We start from the raw sequence: 21,354 nt of genomic DNA, 5'->3' as shown, positions 1-21,354 counted from the left end.
CTCGAGCCTGCAATTAAAATTTCTGGAAGTGAGGGTCGGGTGAGGGAGAGAAAGTCAGATGAGTGCAGGATGAAGGGAGAGAAAAGGATGATGACAGGAGAGAGACAGAGACAGACAGAGAGAGAGAGAGAGAGACAGATAGGGAGAGACAGATATAGAGAGATGATTACAGGACTGAGAGATGGAGTCACATTCAATGTTTTGGGCCCAATCACTTGCTGTGGCAGAGAATCCCACATGCTCCCCACTTTCTGGGTGAAGACATTTTTCCTCAACTCAGTCCTACGCTTCCCATTTAGACCGTCACCCCCTGGTTCTGGACTGCCCCATCGTGACTGGGAACATCCTTTATTGTTAGTCGGTATAGTCTGGATGGATCAAAAAGACTCTCCAGTACTGTGAGACATTCCTGATCACATGCCACCATCCAGATTTCATTTTTGCATCCATCAGTCAGACCATTCATAATAGGATTTGGGACGTCATGTTGCCATTGTACAGGACATTGGTCTGGCCACTTTTAGATTACTGTGTATAATTCTGGTACCTTAGGAAAAGGAAAGATATTATTAAATTGGACAGGGAGCAAAATGGATTTGCAGGTGAATGAGACTAGTTTATTATGGGAAGCCCAGTTGGCATGGACAAGTTATGCCAAAGGGCCTGTTTCTGTACTCTGTGACTCTATTACTTTTTTGTGAGATGTCACAAGCTTTCGAAATGAGCAAATTGACCAGGCATCTCAATTCTATGAAGCTTCATTCCCAGGACCCTCCCTTATCACCACTCTGTTTCTTTCTCCCACTTTCTCCTCTATTCTCTGTTGCAAAGTATTACCCAGCTCCATCCTGACATTCTGGGCTCAGCTTTCCAGTTGGACGTTAGTCCCTGCTGCCTGCCACTGGCTACGGGACTTCTAAAGCAAATGTACAAACTTGGGGCAAAAAGCATGATGTACCTGTTTGACAAACAAAAATCCTGCCCCAAAACCTGTGGCTACAGGGATTCAACCAGTAGATTTCTCTCCATAAGCAAATGACACATGATCGGGGGAGTTGGGGGTGGGGGGCATTTTTCAGAGTTTATAATCGAAACTGAGAGCATTCACAGGTGTAAGGCAAACTCTGTTTAAAAAAAAGGAAGAACTGCTTCGTATTTGGATGGCCATGGTACGTCGCAACAGTTAGGCTGAAAACGTTCCATTAAATGATGACATACAAAGCGTTATCGAGGTTGAAATCTCTTTTCCACAAACACAGCAGTGGCTGGATCAGTGGTTAGTTTCCAATCTGACAGATTTTTGTTTGGCTGAGGTAATAAGGGGATGGGGGCTAAAGGCAAGTTAATGGTGTGAAGGCACAGACTGAAAGGTGGAACAGGCTCAATGGGTGACATAGTGGCTCAGTGGTTAGCGCTGCTGCTGCACAATGTGAGGGATCCAGCTTTGACTTTAGCCTCAGGTGACTGTCCGTGTGAAGTCTGCACATTTTTCCTGTGATGGTGTGGGTTTCCTCCAGGTGCTCCTGTTTCCTGGTATGCTCCAATGGATGTGCAGGTTAGACATGCCCCTTCTCCCCAACCTTCGAGAAAAGCCATTCCTCCTCATGTCCATTTTCAATCTGCCCCAACCCCTTATCTTCACTTGATGACATCTCATTCTAGATTTTCCCACATGAGGAAACATCCTCTCTTCATCTCCTTTTTCAATCCCCCAACTTTAGCATTTTGGATCCCTCAGTTCGACCTCCCCTGATTCTTCTCAAGTCCAGAGAGTATCGGCCAAAACTGCTCAGTCTGTCTTCCCAAGCTAAATCATTGGAATTATTCAGTCTGTTATGGACAAGACTTGACCAGGGCAGACGCCCTCAAAATATTTTCAGAAGGTAGTCTCTACCCTAACTTTATTTTTAAAAGCGAACATGAAGTGCTTGTTTCAGATGCAATGCAATTGGGCAAACAACTCAATGTTAAGCAAAACAATGGATTTAAACACTGCAGTTAAAATGCAATAAAAGAAGGAAGAATTAAGAATAACTTAACTCTGTTGGTAATGTAACAGAACAGTAGATACAGTAACTATTGCTAATTAACTGATTCAAAATAGTAACATCCCATAAACACACTCCTTGACAAACATGTAAAATTGAGACACAGATTCTCACGTGCAGAACTCCAATCCAGGAGGGTAAGAAGTCAACAGAAAATACAGAGACAGCAGGAGCCGGGAGACATCCACTGAAGCTTCAAAGGCATTTGAGACCCCAATAGCTTCAGATGCATGTGAAATGAAATAAAACCGAGAAATCCTGATCTGAGAGCTGGCCACACTCATTCAGCCTGGACAAAATAAAACTCAAGCTGTTTAGTCAAGCGGTCTTCACCAGCGAGCTCGACACCTCTCATTCAATCTCTCTCTCAAAAGAAACCAGGACAAAATAATCTCTTAAAGCTACAGTATCATTACAAAGCTCTTTATCTCCAATGATGTTGGGGTGGGGAGAGGGGCAAGGCTATTTGTTTTGTAATTACAACCACTCTCCAGATCAGCGACTATTCCTGCCTCAGAAGTGGACGTGGTGGGGGGGCTGGTGGGGGGGTGCTTTCCTCGATGGCTGCTTTGTGATGCATTAGATTGGTAACAGCGTGGGTTCAATTCATACACCGGATGGGGTTACCGTGAAGGGCTCTCCTTTTGAATCTCTCCATCACCTGAGGCGCAGTGACCCTCAGGTTACATCACCATCCAATCCCCTCTCTCCAACGGGAGAGCAGCTCTAATGATCTGGTAAGACTGTGGTGAATTGACCATGATCTGTAATTGATGCACCAATTGCTTTTTAAACAGTAAATATCGGCAGAAAGCTGTACTTTGTACAAACCGTTATAGCGATCATGTATCTCTCTGAAGTTGACAGCTCACCCCCATAAAACCCACCCCCCAATGCCAACCTCCCACCCCACCCCGCCACCAGAAGTTTAGGTCATTAAGTAGATGCAGACCACTTTGGGAAGTTGGAAATCTTTGACGAGATTCACTTGGCAGGACTGCACCTGGAAAATGAACAGATTCTGTTTGAAGCTTTTCATCTTGCATCAATCAGGAGAAGGCAGCAAGAATGGCAAATTTCAAAATCTTAGCTGGATTATGGAGAGGGAGAGAAAGAGGAACAAACTTAATGTTGCAGGTGAGAAACACAAAGTTCTGGTGAAACTCAGCAGGTCTGGCAGCATCTGTGGAGAGAAAGAAACAAAGTTAATGTTTCAAGTCCAGTGACCTGTAATCAGGGTTGACCCTTTGAAATGAAAGAGCAAGCCATTCAGTCGTATTCATCGCTACAAGTTCTGAATAATGAAATGAAATGGGATGGATCACCCAGCATCGACCTAGGCACCGGAAAAGACAACTGACCTGAAACAGCCCTGTCAGCCCTGCCACATCCTGCTTCCTAACATGTGGGGGCTCATGTCAAAATCTGGAGAGTCAGCATTATACGCAGAATCATACCTTACAGACAATGTCCCAGACACCACCATCACCATCCCTGGAGATGTCATGTCCCACCAGCAGGACAGACCCTGCAGAGGTGGTGGCACAGTGGTATACAGTCAGGATGGAGTTGCCCCGGGAGTCAACATTTATTTCGGACAACAGGAGGACATAGTACGCCCTAACACACTGACCACATTCCCTACATCAAGAACATATCAGAACAGACAAGAAGTCTCCTAAGACCACTAGGAATCAGGGGAGAACACAAGCCCACAGCCACTTTACGATAAATACTCACAAGGATGAAAGTCCGCATTCTCACAACATGCAAAACCAATGTGGTCGACAAAATACCAAGCAACAACTGCTGAACCCATTACCTTAGACAGACAGGAAGGAAACTAGCCATCAGGACACATGAACATCTGCTAGCAGCAAAATGGCACAATAAACTCTTCTTAATATTGGTACACTGACAGTGAAGGCCATCAGTTTAACTGGGACAAGGTAACCATAGTTGTCCAAGCCAAACATAGACACACACGGGAATTCCAAGCAGCAGTCATTGAATTGAATTGGAAGAGGGAAATGTACACTGAGAGCTAACTGCTATATTGTTCATTTTGTTTCAAGGAGACACCGAAAGTTTGGGCACTGGAACATCAATCTGTTTGTTACCGCATTACAACTGCTTAATGTCTGAGTGTGGTCCCTTCTGGCCTGGGTCTCTGGGGCAAGAAGCCATTCGCTCTGGGTCCAGCATTGTTCATACGAGGAGCATTGTCATTTCCTGTTTCTGTGGTGACTGGAAGTTCGGTGGAGGGACAGGTAATGGTGAGGAAGCAGCGAGGCTGCCGAAGGAATTGAACAGGCTCGGAGAGAGGGCAAAGATATAGCATATGGAATACAATGGGGAAAAGTGTGAGGTTATGCACTTTGGTGGGAATAGAGGCATCGACCATTTTTCAAAGGGGGAAGTCTTCGGAAATCTAAAGCCTTACTTCAGGAGTCCTACTTCAGGATTCTCTTAAGGTTAACATGTAAGTTCATTCGGCAGTTCATTTCAAGAGGGCTAGAATACAAGAACAGATGTACTACTGAAGCTGTATAAGGCTCTGGTCAGATCGGATTTGGAGTATTGTGAGCAGCTTTGGGCCCTGTATTTCAGGAAGGATGTGCTGGCCTTGGATGGGGGTCCACAGGAGATTTACAAGATCCCAGGAATGAAGGGCTTGTCTACTGAGGAGTGGGGAGGACTGTGTGTCTGTGCTCAATGGAGCTTAGAAGGATGAGGGAGAATCCGATTCAAACTTACGAATACTGAGAGGCCTGGTTAGAGACCATGACATGAGGGGCACAGCCTTAGCATGAAGGGATGATCTTTTCGAACTGAGATGAGCAGGAACTTCTTCAGTCAGAGGGTGGCGAATCTGCGGAACTCATTGAATGTCTTTAAGACAGTGATAGATAGGTTCTTGATTGGTAAAGAGATCAAGGCCGAGGGGGAGAAGGCAGGAGAATGGGGTTCTCGGCCACAATCATATGGCAGAGCGGACTCGATGGGCCAAACAGCCTGATTTTGCTATTATCATATGGGTCTTACATTGACTCTTACTGAGTGACCTGTAATGGATTACACACTTTAGAACCTCAGATAAGAGCTTTCTGTCGCTACTGTCTGTACCACCCACACTAAAATGCGCTCAGGCTACTGATTGACCAATACAACTTCAGGGCTAGGAGCAGGAGGAGACCATTCAGCCTCTTGGGTGCCTGTGGCCCCATTTGATACGGCACAGCTGATCCTATCTTGGCCTCAGATCCAGTTTCCTGCCCCTACTCCCATTCCCCATCATAGATTACAAATCTGTCTGTCTCCTCCTCCAACTTATTCAGTGTCCCAACATTCCCCACACACTCGGGAACAGCAGTACACACAGCACAGCAAATTCCCCAGATTCACATCCCTCTCTCCCTTGGAGAGAAGCCATTCCTCCTTATCTCTGTTTTCAATCTGTACCACCACCTTCTCCTGAAATGTTGAACTCTTGTGCTAGATAGTCCCACATGAGCAATCATTCTCTTTCCTTCTCCTTTCCATCTTATATCCCTCAGTTAGATCTTCTCTCATGCTTCTAAACTCCAGAGATTATTGGCCGAAACTGCTCAATCTCTCCTCATAAGACAAACCCCTTACCTCAGAAAATGACATGGACAAAATCGCGTTACATCTAAGTAGTATACTGGATGTAGAACACACATCCCAAAGTGAGCTAGTCACAGTGTCGGAGAGGTCTCCAGTGCCAATAAAAGGCCCATCGAGCCTGTGCCAGTTAAAAACAACCACGTCACCATTCTCTAATTCCATTTCCCCAGCACTCAGCCCATTGCCTTGGCATCCCAAGTGCACATCAAAATCCATCTTCAATGTGATGAGGGTTTCTGCCTCTCCCACCTTCGCAGGTAGCAAGTTCCAGGTTCCCCACCAGCCTCTGGGTGAAAACGTTGTACCTCATTGGTCCCTCCATCAAGGAGGAAACGTTTCTTCCTGCTCACCCAATCTATGGTCCCTCATCATTTGATACATCCCAATCGTGTCCAGCATCTCAATCTCCTCTGCTCTGACGATAAGAACCCCAGTCTGTCCAATCTCTCTCCATCACTGGCACTCTCCAGTGTCGAAGGCAACATCCTGGCGAATCTGCCTCTACACCCTCTCCCCATGCATTTAGATACATTATATCAGTAAAGTGTCTTTTCTTTTATTTACAGCTCACTGTGATGTTGCATCAGGCGGGAAACATGTAAGTTATTTTGCAGTGAAAAAGCTGGCAGTTAATTTTTAACCTGCAAAGTTATGTTTTTAGCAGGTGGTTCATGTAGAGTCACCGTTGTCTCCTTAGAGAGAGAGAGAGAGAGAGAGAGAGAGAGAGAGAGGGACAGAGAGAGGGACCGGGAGGGGGACCGGGAGGGGGACCGGGAGGGGGACCGGGAGGGGGACCGGGAGGGGGACAGGGAGGGGGACAGGGAGGGGGACAGGGAGGGGGACAGGGAGGGGGACAGGGAGGGGGACAGGGAGGGGGACAGGGAGGGGGACAGGGAGAGGGACAGAGAGAGGGACAGAGAGAGGGACAGAGAGAGGGACAGAGAGAGGGACAGAGAGAGGGACAGAGAGAGGGACACAACAGCAACAAGTGTTTTACTGTTTAACCTGAGGGTCACCACATCTAAGGCAAAGGGCGACGATCATTCCCAGCAAACTCAACCAGTGCAGAAACTGAACCACACGCTTTCAGCACGACCAGACAGTCAACTGAGCTAAGGAAGCCCTACACGGCAAAAACACTGGGCAGCACGGTGGCTCAGTGGTGAGCACTGCTGCCTCATATTGTGTGTGTGGTTTCCACCGGGTGCTCCAGTCTTCTCCCATTGTCTAAAGGTGTGCAGGTTCGGTGGATTGGTCATGCTAAATTGCTCATAGTGTCCAGGGGTGGGTAGATTAGGGAGATTAACCATGGGAAGTGAACGGGTTCGAGGAGTGGGTCTGTGTGGGATGCTGTTCAGAGGGTTGGTATGCACTCAATGGGCTGAATGGCCTACTTCTACAATGGAGGGATTCCACTGCTGTCGATGTTTGGCTCAATGGTGTGGGGCAAATTATACTGACCTGAACATCGCACTTTGATATGATTCATTTTCAATTTCTGAAATAATGGGGAGGCAATATCCTATTCTGTCAGATGGCTGGGATATACTGTGAGGACTTGAATTTAAATCTTGCTGTGGCATGCGGTGGATTTTGACTTCTACTTTAAACAAAACAGATCTGGAGTTAAGACTCTAATGATGACCATTGTAAGAAGCAAAGAACAATCTGGTTCACTGGTGAAGACTGACATGAGAAGTTATTTCTTCTCTCAGGGAGATAAGAGACTTTGGAACTCCATGCTACAGGGAGCTGTGTGTATTTGTTGCAGCAGGGGGATGGCAGATTTAAGGCTGAGATTGACAGATTCTTGATCAACTGGGAAATCAAAGGGAAGGGCAGGAAAGTGGACATGAGGAATGTTGGATCAGCCACAGTCCTATTGAATAGTGGAGCAGGATCGAGGGACCGAATGGCCTACTCCCATTTTTGTCTCTGATGGTTCTTATGGGAGCAAAATCTGCCATTCTCACCTGATCTGCTCTGCACGTGATTCCTAACCCTTTGCAAACTCCTCATTGCCTTCAGGCCGAGCACGTCGATCCATTCAAGGATATTTTGAGATTGGCATCCACTTGCCACATCCTGTTCAGAATACAGAGAAATAACATTCGTCATAATCCGTTTCAACGTTGTTCCAACTGTGTGCTTTTCTAAGAGGAACTGGTCTGTGTAACAACCCCAGATGTTCACAGCTCATGCCATACACTCTCAGTGTCTTCCAGATAAAGTTTGTTATTCTCACCATCCACTCCCTCCATATCCCCACGTTCACCAGCCACCCCCTCCGAATGTCCAGTTTGTAGACTCAACACTGAGATGATTGAAACAGTTTAATGTAGATCAGAGTGACATGATCTGCTTTGGGCGCAAAACCAGGAAACTGGGTTTTTATCCGCCGGATTGGGATGTGGGGGTGCTCCAAGACCTGGATGTACCTCATGCACCAGTCACTGACAGTGAGCATTACAGGAGCAGCAGATGGTGAAGAAGGGAAATGGGATGTTGGCCTTCATAGTGAGAAGGTTCCAGTCCAGGAGCAAGGCTGTCTTGCTGCAATTGTACAGGGAGAGACGACTTCTGCTGTATTGTGTCTGCAGTCTGGGGTCTCCGTCTCTGTGGAAGGATGTACTGGCTATGGAGGGAGTGCAGCTGAAGTTTCCCAAACTGAATCCTGGGATGGCAGGTCTGATGGGCAAGGAAAGACTAGATTGGTGAGGATTATATTCACTGGAGTTTAGAAGATTGAGGGTCGATCTCATAGAAACCTGTGAAACTTCAATGGGACTTAATAGGGGTAAACACAGATATTGCTGATGGCTGGAGTGGGGGCTGAGGGCACGTGAGTCCACACTCAGGGGGTCACAGTCTAAAGGAGACGGGGAAGGGCTGAGGGTGGGGAGAAATGTCTTCACCTAGAGGGTGGCGAGCCAATGGGATTCCCTGTCACAGAAAGTAGTCGGGACCAGAGCAGCGACTGTTGTTCAATTAGTTGCATGGAGTTCTTAGGGGCAAAATGTCTTGTACAGCCACATCATAACATCCCAACTCCTACACTCAGTGTTGGAACTGATGAAGGCAACTGTTCCAAACTTGCCGTCCGCCTGGGACTCCACTTTATGCAACTATGTGCCTGCACCCTTCGATCCCTCTGTTTGACAACACTCCCCAGGGCCCTACCATTAACCTGCCCTGGTTTGCCTCAGCAAAAATGCAACACCTCTATATTTGTCTAAATTAAACTCTACCTGCCAGTCCTTGGCCCATTGGCCCAGTTGATCAAGTTCCTAATGTACTCTGAGATAACCACCTTCACTGTCCATGAGGCCACCGATTTTGCTCCTGCTCCTCATTTACTATGTTTCTGTATTGTCCTATTTTCAGGCTGAGCAAGCAGACCAGCAACCATCCTGCATCACATACACCACCCTGAGGCACACAGATATGCGAGGGGATGAGGAACCAGGTCAAGGTGAAGAGGGAAATGTTTCTGTCAATCTTCCGCGGACATTGTGAGACAGCACAGAAGAATCCCTTCAATGCCTCACAAATTGATGGATAGTAATTGTTCCTTCCAGCAAATAAGGGGGAGAAGGAAGAGAGGACAGAGGAGCGTCAGGTTTCTGCAGCTGATAAATGGCTAAGCTTTGTTCCCATTCACTCAGCCGGACATCAACTCCAAACATGAATTTGCCTTGAGAAGCGATCGGAATAACTGTCTCTCACATAACTCTGAGTGGGCCAATTTCATCTGCTGTAACATGATCTGATCCATGATCGCAGGGGTTTGACATTTTGTGCTGTCCATTCCGAACTTGAATAACTATTTAATCTCCCAGTTAGTGGGTCAGGACAGATGACATAAAGAACTGAATCTACTCTGCATTTATTTTTTAAACTGTGGTGAGCTGGAAATAATTCTAGGCAGGATTGTTCTCCAGCCCCATCTACATTACCCTCTAAACTTCATACTTTTCAAATATATATCCAGCTCTCTTTTCATACCTCACATGGAATCCACCTCCACCACTCTCCCAGGCAGTGCATTCCAAATCCTAACAATGCTCCGAGTAAAGATGTTTCTCCTCATCTCACTCCTCGCTGTCTTGGTGACAATATTGAAATTGTGACCCCTGGTTACTGACATAGTGGAAATAGAGTATTGAACTTCACTCTCTCAAAATTCTTCACAATTGTGAACACCTCCATAAGGTTTCCTTTTAATCTTCTCTGCTCCAAGGGGAATAAGCCTGATATCATTAATCTTTCCTTGTCAGTAAAATCCTGCTATCATTCTAGTAATCTTCTTTGAACCCTCCCCGGAGGCTTCTTCCTTAAATAAGGTGTCCAGAACTGAACACAAATCTAGTCTGAGCAATGTGGTCTTAGCAATGATTTGTAGAGGTGTAGCATTACGTCCTTCCTTTGAGACTCAATGCCTCTATCTTTAAATTCAAAGATCCTTTGAACCTGCTTCACAACTGTTTCAACTTGCCTGGCCACCTTCAAAGATTAATGCATATGAACCCCAAGATCTCTCTGCTCCAATACTCCGCTCAAAGCTGTACCCTTAAGCTTGTATTGTTTCTATGTGTCTTTATTCGCAAAATGCACGAGCTCATATTTTTCTGCATTGAAATTTATCTGCCAGGTCTCTGCCCATTTGGCCAACTTGTCAATGTCCCTGTGAAGTCACTCAGTATCATCCGCACAATTCACTCTTCTCCCTGGCTTAGTATCACCTGCGCATTTAGAGATTTTATCCTCAATACCCAACTGCAAATCATTTCTACAATCAATATATTTATCTACATATACCTGTCCGTTTCTCATATGTAAATGTATGACTGTATTTACCAGCCTGTATCTCTTAGTTTCTGCTCTGAGAATTGAGAGTGACAACATTAATCTGTATCTGTCAGTTTCTGTTGTGTGAATATGAGTTCCCAGCCTATGCCTCTCCATTTCTGCCTTGTCAGTGTGTAAATGTACTTATCGAAGTACACCTGTCAGTTCCTGCTTGGTGAATGTGTGGGTGCTGTTGCCAACATGTACCTGTGAGATTCTGCTCTGTAAATAGGAGAGTCTAGTTAACAGACTATACTTGTCAGTTTGTGCTCTGTGAAACTGGGAGTGTAGTTATCATTGTGTATGTCCGTTTTAGCTTTGAGAATGAGGGTGAAGTTATTCATCTCTCCCTGACAGTTCCTGCAATGCGAATGCATGACTGACATTAGCAGAAACCAAGAGAGACTGATAACTACAGTCACACCTTTACATTGTAGTCAATGTGTTGTCATCATTTGTGTGTTTCTGCAATACGAACAAGTGGGTGTAGTTATCAAACTGTACGTGTCAGTTTCTCCTCATGTATCAAAATGGCTAAGTCTCTGAAGGCCAGTATTATTCTCTGTGACTGTACAAATCACTCTGTGATAGTTATTGTTAGGGTGTTGAGGCTGGCTCTGAATCTCTTCTGCATTGTGTGATTTATGAGTTGAGTGTCAGTCCGTGTGGTAGGTGAGGGGGCGGTGAGGAAGTTCAGGACATGGGGTGACAACAGGAGGGGAACTGCTTTATTCTGAGAACCATTCTGACAAATTGTCACATATTTCCTATTTGGTCAGACAGCCTGAGATCTGTGGTATCACTGATTAAACTGCTTGTTTCTCACCAAAAACAGAATCACAGATATGGTACAGCATAGGAGCAGACCATTCAGCCCACTGTCTCTGTACTGGGAATTTTTTATGCATCAGTTCCACAGTAATTGTTAGGAATGTGAACTTCATCTACTCATTGTCAGCGTCTATTTGTGAAGGCCAATATGACATTAGTTCTGTGGATATCTGGCTTTTCATCACGATCGTGGCAGTTTTGGTATGTTTCCCACAGTCTCAGGGAGAGTACATGGATCTCATTCTCGTATGTTCAGTTGTGGTTTGTGTCGGAGTAGTAAACTCTGTCAAACTCTTTTCAATTGCACTGAACTGCATTGCATTTCAGTCTCAGTTTGTTTTTACATTGTGCATGAGGTTGAGTGCGCAGTAGAATCTATCTGTCACTACTGGGCACTGTGATAGTCCAATATCCTCAGGTGTAATCAGAGATTTTGAGAGTCAGTTCATATCTGGAAATTACTGAGAGGCCGTACTTCATTCTTTTCCTTTTAGCATCCACTGGCTGTGTGTGAGTGAGTTTTCCCTCGTGCTGCCAGTCTGTATCTCAGTTCCCGTCTCCTGTCGTGAATGGGAAACCACCGAAGATCTTTAATTGTTGGTGCCTGTGGGAATCATGTGCAAGTGAAAGGCAACACACTGCTACAGAAGGGACTCTGTGCTGTTCCTCAGATTCAAGACTGGAAACACAATGGGCCTTTGTAACTTGTATAGTGTAGAGTTGAACGGGGATTAATGATATAAAGTGTTGACTGTCAGAATAACATCCGTTTCTTTTTCAGTGTGTAGTGATATGCTTTTCTGAGTAATGCTAAAGTAGCAATCAGTGTAAACTGTGAAAGCCAATGGCAGTGAACAATTCAACTGCATTGCAGCTGCCTGACCACACAGTGTCGCTTGGACAGAAAAGACAAACGGAGAACTTACTCCCTGATGTAGACAGGACATGACCCTGCTCTGTGCCGTGATGGTGGAAGCAATTACTGGTACTCTTGTGTTGTTCTATGGGAGGGAAGTGGGAAGGAAAAGGAAGTTTATTTTCTGTCTTGCAGTGCAGCAGATTTAAAGTGTGAAACTCAATTTATTGAACAATCAACACTGTTCAACTCTGCTTTGAAACAAAAGGAGTGTTTCACAAACCTACCAAGCAAACCAATTTTGTCTATTTTTATTTTGTGCACTGCTTCGAAAGGTAACCACTTGATTAAACTGATTTATTGTGAAAATTGTTTTCAGATATCTTGGTATTTCTCTGCAATACATTCTAGGGAGGGCCAGGAGGAATGTCAGGCTCTTTTTGGAAAATTGAGATTAATTTTGAAAGAGGTACTCGAGGTTTCTTGCTGGGCTGAAAAAGATAAAGCAAATTCTATTCCTGAAAGGTGAAGAAAAGGAGAATGATGTTGCGATAAAGGTGGGGATGGCAGCTTCTCTGCTGCTATCATACATTTATGTGAATGAAATGTTGAATGAATGGGATGAGAATTCTCGGTGCAGACTCAATAATGTGAAGGACTGCAGGCCTCTCTGACAATGGTTCTGTGAGTCGAAATCATTCCAGATGTGACAGTTTCTGTTGCTTGCAATGTATACGGTATTGCATGGCTATTATATGTTGGAACGTGTGTTGGAATGGTATATATATTTGATAGTGAGAGAGAGAGAGAGAGAGAGAGAGAGAGGAGGGTGCAAGAGAGGGAGTGAGAGTGTATATTAACAATTCTCTCGTTGTCAGTCTTTTTGTGACTATTGTGACAAATATTCATTAAAATAATAATTCTGTCTGCCTGTTACTGCTAACTGAAATGTTTGCTTCAATATCTGTACTCCATATCTACTTCCCATATGGTTGGTCAAACTAACAGTATCATCTATTTGTTCACTTCCCTGTAACACGAAAAGTACATTTACTAAATGCAGATTTCATGCTGTTCCTGTGTAGATATTTTGGATGAGGATTCAGTCTGTCATTCCTCCAAAGTGAAATTGTTTAGAACTGGGTGGCTGGAAGTGACAGTACAGATTAAAGATATACACTGGTATTTCCTCAATGGTGTTTGACTCTTGGTTAGAACACATCTCTCTGGAAATTGCATTCAATGTGTGAGATTGAATCTGCTATCACTGTGGCTAGGATATTCTATGCTCTGACAGTGTAACATACCTGGTGGTTGTTGTAAGATGCTGGTCACAATTGGCTTTGTACTGAGAAAACACTAAATTGTCCTGGTCCTTCAAGTATTGGCCTGGAGGAAGAAGGAATACCTCCTGTAAACTAACATCAGTTGAGATTGATCACATTGATATTGCCAATGTAACATTCAGTTAATTATTCATTAGGATTGTTTGTTTCGAGCTACTTATTTGAACAGAACCACGGTCTGATTCTACTCCTAGCCTGAGCTGCTCCTTGTCTATTTTTTTTTCTTAAAATTCGAATACCCGGTTGAGTGAGATCCAAAAGCTAACCAACACTGATACAGCTGCATGAGTGGGGCTACATACTGCAAGTGGGTATATGGATATGTGAGTTTCGTTATCCATCTATATCTGTCAGCTCCCACTTGTTGAATGCGTGAGTGTCGTTACAAATATGTACCTGTCAGTATATGCTCTGTTAATTTTTTTTAATAAATTCAAATGTAGCGAGAGACAGTGAAATGCTCTGTTTACGAGCAGTACAGGCCGATCACAGTCAGCAAGGATGTACAGAACAAAACAACTCAGAGAGGAATGCAGGTTACATTTCACAGGGTGCGCACTCGGAGATATCAACATTGGCAAGATCATCATTATTTGAGGCTAAAGAGTCCATTCATCAATTTAATAATGAACAGGAAGAAGCTGCCCCTGAACCTGTTCGGGCTTCTGTATCTTCTGCCTGATTCAAGAGGTTGTAGGAGATTATTCATCCCTGGAACATCTATACAACAAAACCACCTCCATCAGACTCCTGCTCATTGAACGCGGAGCTGTAGTCAACACTGTTATCCTGTGCAGACTGATCTCAAAACTCTGTGACCTTGGTCTCGGCTCCACCCACTGCAAATGGATCCTCAAATTTCTAACCCATAGACTGCAATCAGTGAAGACAGACAACTGCATCTCCTCTACAATAACACACAACACTGGAGGCCACCCGCCAAGGATGCAACCTCAGGCCCCTACTGTACACGCAACACTGTGGGGCCAATTTCCAAATGAACACCATCTACAAACTTGATGATGACACGATCATAGTGGGACACATATGGAACAAGCAGGAGTCAAAACCCAGAAGGGAGATAGAGGGCTTGATGACATGGTGCAGTGAAGGCGACATCTCTCTCAATGTTGGAAAAACTAAAGAACTGACCATTGGCTTCAGAAAGAATGGGGGAGAACCACCATCACCGCCGCCCTGCCCCGCATCCCCCTGCCCCACTCCCCCGCCCCCATCCCGCCCCCACCCCACCCCCTCTTCCCACAGAATCCTTGGATAAATCCCATCAGGCCCAGGGGAATTACCTATCTTCACCTTCCTCAAAGTTCTTGGCACATCTTCCTTCCTAATATTGGAAGGCTGGAAGAGGTCAGACTGTTTCATACTGTTAAAAAAAATCCTTAAGAATCCTCCGATCCTTCAGCCACTTCACTTCAATCAATGACTTCTGATTTTTGAACAGTTTCTCCAAGGGAAACAGGTTCCTCCTGTCGACTCTGTCTCTCCTTTTCACAGTTTCGTTTTCTTCAATCATGACACCCCTCAGCCTCCTCTATTCCAAGCAATATAACTCCACCCTCTGCAATCTCTCCTCGGAGCTACAATCTCCAGCCCTGGCAACATTCTGGTAAATCTCCTCTGCATTCCCTCCACAGCAATTACATCCTTCCTGTAATATGGTGACCAGAACTGCACACAATACTCCAGTTGCAGCCTCACCATTTCCATACACAGTTTCACAGTTATATCCCTACGTTTGTATTCCATACCACTGTCAATGAAGGGGAACATTCTACATGCCTTGTTTATAATTCTAAATGCCCGTACTGCTACCTTCAGGGACCTGTGCGCCTGCACACCAGATCTCTCACTTCATCTACCGTTCTCAATATACTCTCAATTATTTTCAATTCCATTTACTGTTTGAGCTTCCAAAGTGCATTATCTTGCACTTATCAGAGCTGAACTCCATCTGCCACTTTCCTGCCAACTCCACTAAACTATCTGTACCATTTTGCATCTTACAATTATCCTCTACACTACCCACTACATGGCCAAGTTTGTGTTGTCTGCAAACTTCTCAAATAAGCCCACCACATTCAAGTCCAAATCATCAACGCAGAAAACAAACAGCAGGGGTTCCAACACTGAGCCATGCTGAGCACCACTTGAAACAGCTTTCTATTCACAAAGGCAGCAATCAACCACTACATTTTGTTTCCTGTTACTGAGCCATCTTTGGACACAATTCAACATACTGCCCTGTATCCCAGAGGCTCTTACTTTTTGAACCAGTCTACCATGTGGCACTTTGTCAAATACCTTACTAAAATCCATACAGATGGCATCCGATGCACTTCCCTCACACATTCACATCACAGAAACTGACAACTACAGACTGATAACTAAACTGATATATCCACATTGTAGAAACTGACAGAGACTGACTGATAAATATGTTTACATATTCACACAGAAGTAGTTAGTCACTGCCTATTTCTGCGATATAAGTATGAGCTTATTTATCAATCTGTTTATATTAGTTTCTGCCATGTGAATATTTGAGTGCAGTTATCAGTTATCTGTCAGTTTATGTACTGTGCATATGAGAGTGCAGTAATTAATCTCTAGCTGTAAGCATCTGCTACTTCAAAACATGAGTATAATTATCAATCCTTACCTGTTAGGTCCTGATATGTGAATGCATGAGTGCTGTGATCAATTTGTTCTTGTCCTTGTGCTCTGTGAAATGTAGTTTTAAAATTTGTCCCTGTCAGTCTGATATGTGAATGCATGAGTGTATTTACCACTCTGTACCTGCCGGTTTCAGGTCTGGGAATATATAAACATAGTTCTCAATTTTTATCTGTCAGTTACTTCTTTGTCAATATGTGAATGATGTTAGCTGGAACTAACTGATAGCAAGTGATATGTTAATATGTGAGTACAGTTCTGGATCTGTACCAATCAGGTTCTGCTCTTTGAATATGATTTCAGTTATCAATTTATGCCTGTCAGTTTCTGCTCTGTCAATCTTGGAATATAGATATCAATACATAATTGGCAAACTCTGTTCTGTGAAAATTAATTTAGTTATTCAAACGTACTGTTCAGATGATGCCAAATGAGCCTGGGCATGATATTTTTATTCTGTCCATGTCAGTTTCTGCTATGTGCATATGTCAATGTCATTATTATTCTGCACCTGTCAGTTTCTGGTTTGTGAATGTGAGGATTCAGTTATTAATCCCTACCTGTCAGTTTCAGCTAAAAGAATGAGAGTTTCACTGCTGATTTCTGCCTGTCAGTTTCTGCTCTGTCTATGTGAGTTTAACAATCAGTCTATTCCTCTCAGACTGCTGTGTGAATATGTTTGTGTAGTTATCAATCTGTACACTTTCAGCCTCTGCTTTGTGAATATGTTTGTGGAATTCTCAGTATATCACTTGCAGTTTCTGTTATGTCAATATATGAATTTAGTGATCAGTGAATACCTGTCAGTTTCTTCTGTGTGAATATGTACATGTCATTGTCAATCAGTACCTACAGCAGCAGATGAGTGTAGTTATTGGTCTATGCCTGTCAGTTTCTGCTCTGTGCATCGGTGAGTGAACTTACCAATCTGTCCCCGTCAGTTATTTGAAACCAAGACTATTACAAACAATCATTTTGCTTTGGGAATGTGTGATTTTACCCATCAATTTCCACCTGTGAGTTTCTGGCTTTGAATAGGCAAATGCATTTATCAATGTGTACCAGGCAGTTTTTATTCTGTGAATTTGTATGTAACAACATTATTCTTGCTGTCAGTATCTGCAACATAAATGTGAGGCTGCATTTCCCCATCTCTCCAGTCAGTTTCTGCTGTGTGGATGGCCAAGTCAAATTATCAGTCCATGTCCGTTCCTGTTATTTGAATGTGAATATGTGATTCATCATCAATTTTCTTTTGTGTGTTTCTGGAATGTGAATGAGTCAGTGTAGGTATCAATCTGTATCTGTCAGTTTCTACTGTTTTGTATCAATGTGCCTTGATTCTCTTGCAGCCAGTAATATTCTCTGTGACTATGCAACATATTCTGACATAGCTAATAGGGCATTGAGACTGGGTATTAATCTCTTCGGCATTTTGAGACTTCTGAGTTCGTTATCAGTTGGCAGGATCTAGGAGGGGTCATATAAATGGGACTGGTTTCCTATGAGAACCATTCTGAATCAACAACACAATTTACAGTTTATGTGCTGAGTATGGGTTTTATATACCGATCGTATCAGATGCTGATTCTCTGTCTCAGTACGGGATTTGTTTTTTCAGGTTTCCGTAGATTCATTTTTTTTGTATTGGACATTGTTAGTGCTCTTTCTTAAAGATTTTGTTCTGCACCTCTCTGTCTATTTCTAAGTTATATTTTTAAACTAATACTCTAGACAACAGAATATCATTTACGTCATCACCAGGATCAGAATCAAGATGGGATGCAGCGTGGAAGCAGACCATTCAGCCCACTGTGCTTGCACTGGGACATTACATTCTGCATACTAGTTTCCAGTAATTGTTGGAATTGAGAACTTCTTCCACTCACTGCCAGTGTTTGTTAGTGCCAATTTGACATTAGTTCTCCAGTTATCAGCATTTGAATAGCTGCAGTGCTAGCTTCATGATGTCTGCAACCATCTCAGGTACAGCAGATATTCACGGACTCTGTCTGATTGAGGGATTAATATTACACTGACATTTGTCCGTACCATGAGGACTAACATGATTGTGCTGTAGGGAAGGTCGAGATGAACATCAAGCCCTTTGTCAAAAATTGAAACAAAAAATTGAAAGAGATACACAATGTTTCTTGCCAGACTGAAGCAAAAAAAAGAAATATTTACTCCTGTAAGGTGAAGAAATGATAAGGGTGAGGATAGCAGTTCCTCTTCAGCCTCCATACATTCATGGAAATAGAATGCTGGCTGATTGGGATTTTAAAAGTTGTTCACCATTTTAAAAAAATGGTGCGGATGCAACGGGCTGATGGGCCTTTCTCTTGTGCTGTAGAGTTCTGTAACTTGAGGGTGTTAGTGGAGATCATTTTGAGTCTATCATTTTCTATGATTTGCAGTGAACACAAAATGATTTGGTTGTTCCACATTGACTGACTGAAGGTCTATGTTACAGAGTGTGTGTGTGTGTGTGTGTGTGTGTGTGTGTGTGTGTGTGTGTGTGTGTGTGTGTGTGTGTGTGTGTGTGTGAGTGAGAGAGGAGGAGAGAATTATTCATCAAAGGATTAATTCTGTCCTTCTCAGTCACTGATAAACTTCATATAAACATGTTTCATCCACTTTAGTAACTCTTGGTGCACAGGTTCTTCCCATTTCTGTACTTAACATCTCACTGAGGTATGGCTTTGAAACTATGTTACAGCATGATCTATTGTTTGTCTTGATTGTAACTTGGAAAATGCCCTTGTTCAATGCAGATTTAATGCTGTTCCTGAGCATCTATTTCGGATGACCAATCAGTCTATCCATCTTCAAAACTTGTGTCAACGTCAATGGGCTACATACCTGCTGATTGTTAGCAGTAACTGGTCAGACTTGGCTTTGCACCAAGGAAATACAACATCATCCTGGTCCTTCAAGTATTTGCCTGGAGGAAGTCAACATACAGAAAGTCTGACCGTATTGAACTAATCAACATAACATTAAGTTCATAATCATTGGGACGTGTGTTTGTTTTTAAAAGAAGAAAACTAGCAAATTGAACAGAACCAGAGGCTTTGTTCTCTGTTCTCCAGATCTGCTCCTTTTCTGGGGATTCTCATTGTACTTGTTTTCCTGAAATAATTCGAAATCAACTGAGTGAGGTCCAGCAACTGAGCAACAACTGCACTTTCATAAATGAGGCTATCCGAAGGAGCAGGCATGCATACATACACAGTTCAATATCCGGCTCCCAACACACTACCTGTGAAAAGGAAGAGCAAAGGGCGCTATTTTAAATATTTCAGGTGAGAAATTTAACCTGGGGACTCAATTACCTGTCCTTTTCAGGGTTATAACATGCCTCTAGTCTGTGTTTCCACTGTTCACGGCACTATGTCCAAAAACAGCGCGAAACTGAAGCCGAACAATGAACTTCCATCAGTGTTTAGAAGACTAAAAGCTACAAGCCTGACCCCCAGCAGCAGCTTCTTGCCGCTGTGTCTCCCTCCGCAGGCCCACACACAGCCCGAGAAAGGCTTCTCTCTCCCCGCCCCCAGGCCGCTCATTCCAAGTTCCGGAACCAGTTCCTGCTCCGCTCCGCCTCTTACCAACAGCCCCCGGTTCTCCCTGAACTGAGCCCGAACCAATGCCGGTCTCGGAGCCCCCTCTGTGTCCCAGACTCACATCTCGATGCGCTGCTGGAAGGAGCCTGCTGTTCCCTCGCTTCCCTGGGCGCTGGTCTCTCCATTGCGGCCTGTTTCAAACAAACCTCTTCCACTCACTGAGCCAATGGCAGCGCTGGGGGAGGGCCTCACGCATGCGCTCCTCTGGGTTGAGTGTGACAAAGGGAAATGCAGGGTTGCAGGGAAAGGGCGGTGCAATGGGTCTGGGAGGCGATGCTCTTCAGTGGGTCGGTGTGGAATTTTAGTTGGGCTGAAGTGTCTGTTTCCACATTGTAGGGATTCTATGATGATTCTATGAAGCGTGCTGCAGATTAGGCGCATAATTACGAACTATATGCCAATGTTTTGTTCTGCTCATGTCACCTCCCTTACTGTTTTCATATAGAAAAAAAGTTAGAGCATCATTTTGAATGCTTCCTCCCGCAGTCCAAAGGTGTGAAAGCTATGCTATTGGTTATGCTAAATTGCCCGTGGTGCCCAGAGATGTTTGGGTTCTGTGGGTCAGACATGAGAAGTAAAGGGTAGGGGAATAGGTCTGGGTAGGGTGCTCTTCAGAGGGGCGCTGAGGATTTGTTGGGCCAAATGGCCTGGAGCGGTTCTATGTATGGCAGCATCTAAGAAGGAAAAAGAAACAAAATTAACATTCTGCGTCCAGTGACCTTTCTGCAGAATTGATGGTGGCTGGGAAAATGTCAGTTTATATGCAGATAAAAGGGGAGTGTGATGGGTTTGGAATAAATGTTAGGATAGAGCCTAACAGAGAGAAGAACATTTGGACAGAGTCGATAACGATCAGGCTGGGAGGTTGAACAGTAATTAATGGGAACTCTTAGTGGGTGGTGGATAATGGCAGGGTATGTGGTAACAAGGCCTTGTGAGGGGGAGAGTTGAGGCCCAAAAATATTGATCTCGATACTGGGTCTGGAGGGCTGCAGGGACCCAAGTGGAAGATGAGGTGTTGTTCTTCTAGCTTGTGTTGAGCTTCAATGGAACTCTACAGCAAGACAGAAACTGAGATGTTGGACTGGAAACGGGGTGGTGCATTAAAGTGACAGGCAACAGGAAGTTCAAGGTCTTTTTTGCAAGCAGAACATAGATGTTGTGCAAAATGATTACCCAGTCTATGCTTTGTTTCACAACTGGGTGTTTTAAGAGAATTTGGACAGTCTTTGTTACTGGGCAAGAATAATGCAGACATTTCAAAGAAAAAAATGTCAGCTGTGGACATCACTGACTGGTCTGAGCGTTGATTGACCCTCCTGAAATGCCCGTGAGAAGGTGGTAGTGAACTGCCTTCCTGAACCGTTGCAGTCTCTGAGCTGCAGGTAGACCGGCATGGCCATTAGTAAGGGAATTGCAGGATTTTCACGGATTGACACAGACTGAACGGCCAATATACT

At 44.1% G+C, this 21,354-nt stretch overlaps 1 long non-coding RNA gene across 3 annotated transcripts; it reads right to left on the bottom strand.

Annotated features, from left to right (window-relative positions):
• Positions 1 to 2,968: 2,968 nt before the first annotated feature.
• On the bottom strand, positions 2,969 to 20,062 carry LOC132207270 (uncharacterized). 3 transcript variants are annotated; one of them, XR_009443402.1, is made up of 5 exons: positions 19,607 to 19,738; positions 19,134 to 19,215; positions 13,539 to 13,620; positions 7,670 to 7,781; positions 2,969 to 3,231 (listed from the first exon to the last, which is right to left on the bottom strand). It is a non-coding gene; the product is annotated as an uncharacterized LOC132207270 (long non-coding RNA). The 3 variants fall into 3 exon arrangements; XR_009443403.1 differs by lacking the exons at positions 13,539 to 13,620; positions 19,607 to 19,738 and adding an exon at positions 19,956 to 20,062; XR_009443401.1 differs by lacking the exon at positions 13,539 to 13,620.
• Positions 20,063 to 21,354: the final 1,292 nt, after the last annotated feature.

The sequence above is a fragment of the Stegostoma tigrinum genome, chromosome 44, assembly GCF_030684315.1.
Source record: "Stegostoma tigrinum isolate sSteTig4 chromosome 44, sSteTig4.hap1, whole genome shotgun sequence".
NCBI classification, from domain to species: domain Eukaryota; kingdom Metazoa; phylum Chordata; class Chondrichthyes; order Orectolobiformes; family Stegostomatidae; genus Stegostoma; species Stegostoma tigrinum.
Note: the sequence above shows the minus strand (reverse complement) of the source record. Positions and strands in the feature narration are given on the sequence as shown.